General features: G+C 33.8%; 1 long non-coding RNA gene across 1 annotated transcript; it reads left to right on the top strand.

Moving 5' to 3' along the window:
- Positions 1–238: 238 nt before the first annotated feature.
- LOC112739086 (uncharacterized) lies at positions 239–1,862 on the top strand. The gene is made up of 2 exons (XR_003170031.3): positions 239–585; positions 1,319–1,862. It is a non-coding gene; the product is annotated as an uncharacterized lncRNA (long non-coding RNA).
- The last annotated feature ends 4,341 nt before the right edge of the window (positions 1,863–6,203 follow it).

The raw sequence follows: 6,203 nt of genomic DNA, 5'->3' as shown, positions 1-6,203 counted from the left end.
ATTGAATAAAATAGGATGAACAATTATAAGTTCGCCAAAATAGTTAGGTCTCAAAATTTTTAATCCTTATAGGTAGCGTTTGTTTGCGAGACAGAGACAGAGAGACAGAGACTAAGAGACAGAAATAGAAATAAGTATTAGTATTGTGTTTGGTGTGATGGTGTACAAGAGTGAGTTATGTCTCAGTATCGTATTTGGTTTGAAATAAAAAATGAAGACTAAATTTGTAAAGTTACTAAAATGCCCTTATATCACCAAACAACCCTAACCCCCCACAAAGCCAAATTCATTTTCGTAAGTTGGAGTTACCCTCACCCCTTTTCTCCTCCAATGAACCCTTCCTCCTGTTCTCTTCCGGGAAAGATGGCTGGAGCCCGACCCGCCGCCGCAAGGACCTGAGCTTGTCAGCTGTTTTTGGTGGGACCGAGGAAGGCGAGTCGGCAGCGATCCCTGGTTGATGGTCGTCGTCCCGTGACGGACCCCGTGATTTGTGGCGCCGCTGCGGAATCCACGTCTGGGGTTGTGCGTCGACCCGGTGCCGGATTTCTGTGTCTGGTCGCCGGTGTTTGTGGGTGCACGAATTAGGTAAGTTTCGTATGGTTTCAAAATTTAATAGGTGCTCCTTCCCCGTTCCCTAGATTGGGTTACCTCTGTTGTGAATTGGTTGATTGGATTAGCTATGTTGCTGTGTTGTGAACTGCTTGATTGGATTAGGTCTGTTGCTCTGTTGTGAATTGGTTGATAGGATTAGCTCTGTTGTGCATTGGTTGTTTTGTTGATTCGTTATCGTTGGATGCTGAATAATGATACTGTTTTTTAATGACCCAGTGACACACATCAGTCGTGGAATGTTTCTTAAATAAAACAAATTGTGATCTTTGCATGTTAGTTCATCAACATCTGATAGATACATATCTTATCTAGGGTTTTGTTTGAGAGAGTGGACATAAATTAGCACAATTGGTCAATGCTGATGCCTAATAATTGTTAAACATTACTAATAATTAAGATTCTCTGTTTTGTACATATCCCTTTTTTTTTGTTTATAAAGCTCCAATTCATTGCATGGTACTCTAACTACATGGAATCAAATTCAGGATAGGTTGGTCTGTCACGTCTTATAATTAAACTTACTAATTGGACATGATTAGATTCAAACCATGGCAATTTGATATGAAATGAGTATATATATAAACCTAGCATCTGTGTTTTTTTTATATGTTAGGCACTTTATCTAGTAGTATCATTAGTATTTCAATTTCAATATCCTTTCAATTTCAATTTCAATTTCAATATCATTAGTTGCAACAACTCTCAGATGGACTCCACACCTACTCAGCAGGCTCTCTCCTACAGGTTCGTGGGACCGCCAGATCTGTGAACAAGGGAGACGACATCAGAAACGGAGGCCTACGGAGAGGACGTCGGAAGTCCCAAGCGCTTACCTTCAACCAGTTACGCCGGCGTGGTTGACGGACCTTCGCTGCCTATGAACGCCGACCAGGATCTCCTTCGAGCATGAAGGAGAAGGTGTTTCGAGGGGCTGAGTAAAAACTGAAGCCCTAATTTCATATAGTGAAAGGGTAATTTTGGAATTACATAATTATGTTAGGGGTATTTTAGGTAGAAATTAATTAGTTCAAATTCTGTCTCTGTCCCAGTCTCTAGTGTCCCCAATTTTTTGAAGCACTGAAATACTCAAATTATTGAGATAGAGACACAATTTTCAGTGCTAGTCTCTACCTCAACAAACACAATACTGAGACCCTGTCCCCCAGTATCAGCTGCAAATAAACACTACCTTAGAGCTGGCAAAAAAAAAAAAAAAAGAGAAGAATAAATAATGTAGGTTTTGGATGAAAGCGATTGCTGTTTGGCGACCATTGTGGGGTGTCATCAATGCAAGATATATAGGTGACATTTGACAAATTACATAGTTAGAGCGATTAAGTTTCAGTTTGAGTAAACAGTATAATTAAATTTTATTTTTAAAAATAATTTAAATAATAAATATTTATATTAAAATTAATTTATAAATAAATTATTTTGTATTTAGTTTTTTAGTTTAAAAAATATTTATTTTAAAAAAATATGATAATAAATTTTTATTATAAAAAAATCATTTTTTTAATTTTTTTTATAAATATCAGATATTAATAATACTATTTTTTATAAGTCAAAAGTTTAAAAAAAATAATTTTTAAAAATTTAAATATATATATATATATATATATATATATATATATATATATATAACTAAGGTGATTACTAGATTAATAGAGAGAGAGACTTAATTAGCAGGCTATATGAACTGCATAAGGTTGAAAGAAAAAAGAAATTGAGTGAAGTTATAAAATTATTTATGATGAAAAACCAAGTTAATGTAATATATTATTCATTTAGACATTTATCATTTCACTCTGAAAAGAAAATTAAATATTTATTTTTTATTTTTTTAATGTCTTAAATTTGGCATCTCCTCAAAAAGAGGATATAATTGTCAAAAAAAAAATTCAAAAATAAGTAGTTGCAGAAAGTACTCATCAAAAACGAAAGGAGCATTCTGCCGGGACATGAAAAGTCCAAAGAAAAATATATAGATGGTAAAAAAATTCAAGTTTTATCAAATCGTGGATTTTACCCAATTTTTTTCTACACATGTTTTTCTTAAAATATCCATAATTTTTTTTAATTCTACACAACATACACTACAACATTTTTGAGTTATTACAACATATGCGATAAATAACTCTTAAAAAATGTTGTCTAAAGTGGTTAAAAGCATCATTTAAAATTTATTGCAAAAAAGTAAAACTAATATAACACCTTGTTAATAAGTGTTATTTTTGATCAATTTAAAAAACATATAAAAAACGTTGCTTTAATAAATTAAATAAACAACATTTATAATATTTATATATTACACTTATTAAATGTTGCTATATTAAATATACAAAAACAACTATTATAAAAATAATATATTACTTTTTTTTAAAAGTTGCCTTTAGATTTATTTTAGTCTTCACGTTTCAAGTGTTGTTTAAAATTTTTTAATATTTTTAAAAACCAAAAATAAACTATATTGTGCCGAGAAAGAGAAAAAAGGGAGAAGAAAACTCCAATCCATTCCAAAACGTTTTGTTCCTAAAACCACAACCCTAACAAAATTCCTAAAATATTTCAATTAATAAAATCACAAAATCCTCAATCCATTCCAAATGTTTCGTTCTTCTGTTGTTCTTCAATCCATTTGATGATGACGCGCATTTCTTTATTGAGCTTCGATCTCAATCTCTGCTCGCTAATGAGCTTCAATTTTTTCTTCTCGTGAATGTGCTTCGATCTTCTCTGCTCGTCAATGTGCTTCGATCTTCTGCTCCTCTCCTCGTTGAGCTTCGATTCTCTACTCGTTGAGATTCGATCATCTGCTTGTTGAGCTTCGATCATCTACTTTTCTTTTCGTCGAGTTTCGATCCTCTCTGCTCGCGTTCATCACCGCTAGTCATTGTTCGATTATCACTGCTCGTGTTTTTGGTGAGATTCTCGTTTTTGGCATTCTTCTGCAGGTATTGATGATTCTACCATTCTTTTTTCTGCTCTATTTTAGCACCTGTTTACATATCCTTCCCATTGACAAGTTTAGGTCACGCAAATAGCATTCCTGTTGTTACTTTGAATTTGAATTGTTTGAGAATTATTTCACTTTATATTTGTTTCTTATGCCTTATGTTTGTTATATTTATCACTAAGCTTGTTATTTAGCTTTGCGCTCTTTCTGTTTGTTATATTGTCTCAGTCATTGGTTACTCTTTCTTCTATCTTTTGTTTTTCTCCAAGTACAAATAAGTAGTTTCTTATATTAAACAGGGAAAGTATTGTATGGTGGTTGTGATGACGTTGGTGTTGGAGCAGCAGCACTATAGGGAGGGTGAGAAAGTTGTGATGGTGTTTTTGGAGGGTTTGGGTGATGGTTGTTGTGGGTAGCAGGCGAAGGAGTTTGAGAAATTGGTGATGGAACATATGGAGGATTAGGTGATGGTTGTTATGAGCAGGGGAAGGAGCCTGTGGTGGAGTTGGAGTATGATAAGGTGGTTGAGAAATTGGTGTTGGTACATATGGAGAAGGTGATGATCTTGGTGTTCCTGGTGGACTATTGGAGTATTTGGAGGGTTATGGCCAGGGGAGGGAGCTTGTGAAGGAGGGGATGATGATTAACTTAAATAACATTTACTACTTTTCTGCCAGTATTGAATTGCCTATGTGCTTCACAAAATAATTTCTTTAGAATCTCTACTTAACTGTGTAACGTGTCTTATTCAAATTTGCAGGCTGCTTTTCTGTCAGCTTTGGTTGGATCAGAGGTTGCATATTCTGCTGCACAAGCTACAGTGGCAACTCTCTCGGAGGCTTACGAAACAACTAAAAATCATCGATCATTCCCAAAAACACATCACTACAAGGTGAGAATGGCGAATATCTTTGGCTTAAGATTACGAGCTTCTGAATCAATTAAGATAATGGTCATAATGGAGGTTATCTTGAAATGGATGGATCAATCTTCATCATGTACTTATTGGACTAGTTTTTGAAACGTGTTTTTCTAAATTATGTGAATCTATACACTGTGCTGCAATTTTTTCCGTTTGTTTTTCTTCCTCCCCTCTTCTTTTGGAGCTAATATAGTATGTTCATGTGATTCTCAACAGAAAGTGGAGAATTTAACTTATTAACTCATTTTTCTCAGTATAATGCTGGCTTTGTTTTTGATGCAGAAGCTGGTATTAAACCTTAGCTTGTTAATAAACATTTCTGCAACTGACCTTTTCTTGAAAATAGCAAGACCCGCCGCTTTGATGCTTGTGAAGATCCAGAATATGAAATTTTAAATTTTAATGATGTCACTTAATTTGAATTTGTGAGTTTTAATCACTATCTTATCATATTGATTAAAAAAGTTCTCTTTATTTTGTTTAATTAAAACAGTGGTGTTGGTGTATCTTTACTCTGTTACTTTGAGATTTTTTCATTATAAATTTGGAGATTGAAGACTGTGTCTCTAACTAATAGCTTAAACTTTTAGGATAAGTGTTTATATGATAAGATATCGGAGTTTCTATAATTTAAAGGTCTCTGCAAAACTCATAGCCTGTTAGAAAAAATTGGGATTGCATATTGGATTATTAGGTCTTGTGTTATGCTAGAGTTTCAACCATAATCTAACTTCTTTCATTCAGAAACAGGATAAGAAATTATGAAAAGAAAAGTGACTATTTGTGTTGTGTTTATGATGACTGTGACTATTTTGATACAATCACTTGCAACATTAAAGACAGCTAGAAGTATTTGATTTTTGTAATAGAGACCTCAATGTATGATTGGTTGACAAATTGACATTACAGTATAACTGTGTCGAAATTCATTTCCTCTTTGGCATAACTATTAATCTTTTGTTGCAAAAACTTAGCTACCATTTATGATTCCAATTCCTTCATGTAGGCAGTGGAAATTCATGGCTGCAACACGATTTTAATTCAACAAATATTTATGGCATCAATGAATACAGGCAAGGTCCTTTATATTCCGTATTCCCTACGAAACTGGCTCAAGTTTCCTCTGTGCAGGACCTTTTTGAGTTTATATGCTCAGGGCCTTTGCTAGAAAAAATAGGTGTAACTGCAGAGATGGTTGCAGAGTACATAGATAAGTGGTTGTTATACGGTCGGCTGCTATCTCAATTGTTTCAGTTGAACGAGTTATACTTAACGGTGCCTTAAAAAGCTAGGATCTATCAATATTATATATCGGTCTTCCTCTGGTGTGAAGATCAGATTAAGCAACATCGGTCGACATTCAAAAATGAAGAAGATGTACCACATTTAGTGGTGTGTATTGCACACTTCTTTCTTCCCTTATAATGTTTCATTTTCTTTTATGCAGCTTACTATTAATTTCCTTCATCTATATCGAATATTAGTGATGATCAATTAATCATAAATATTTCTGCACTATTTCTTAGATTGGATTTAGTGCTCCCCAAGGTTGTGGAAAGACGATCCTTGTCTTTGCTCTTAATTATCTTTTTCAGAAGACTGGCAGGTTTGCTTTAAACTTCGAAGCAATCGTATATATTTATTATCCTTTGTTGTACTAATTACTGTCTGAAAGTGAAGTGTGCTAACATATGACTGATACATCATATGGTC

Source organism: Arachis hypogaea, chromosome 2, assembly GCF_003086295.3.
Source record: "Arachis hypogaea cultivar Tifrunner chromosome 2, arahy.Tifrunner.gnm2.J5K5, whole genome shotgun sequence".
Classification (NCBI taxonomy): domain Eukaryota; kingdom Viridiplantae; phylum Streptophyta; class Magnoliopsida; order Fabales; family Fabaceae; genus Arachis; species Arachis hypogaea.
This window is presented reverse-complemented; position numbering and strand designations above follow the sequence as displayed.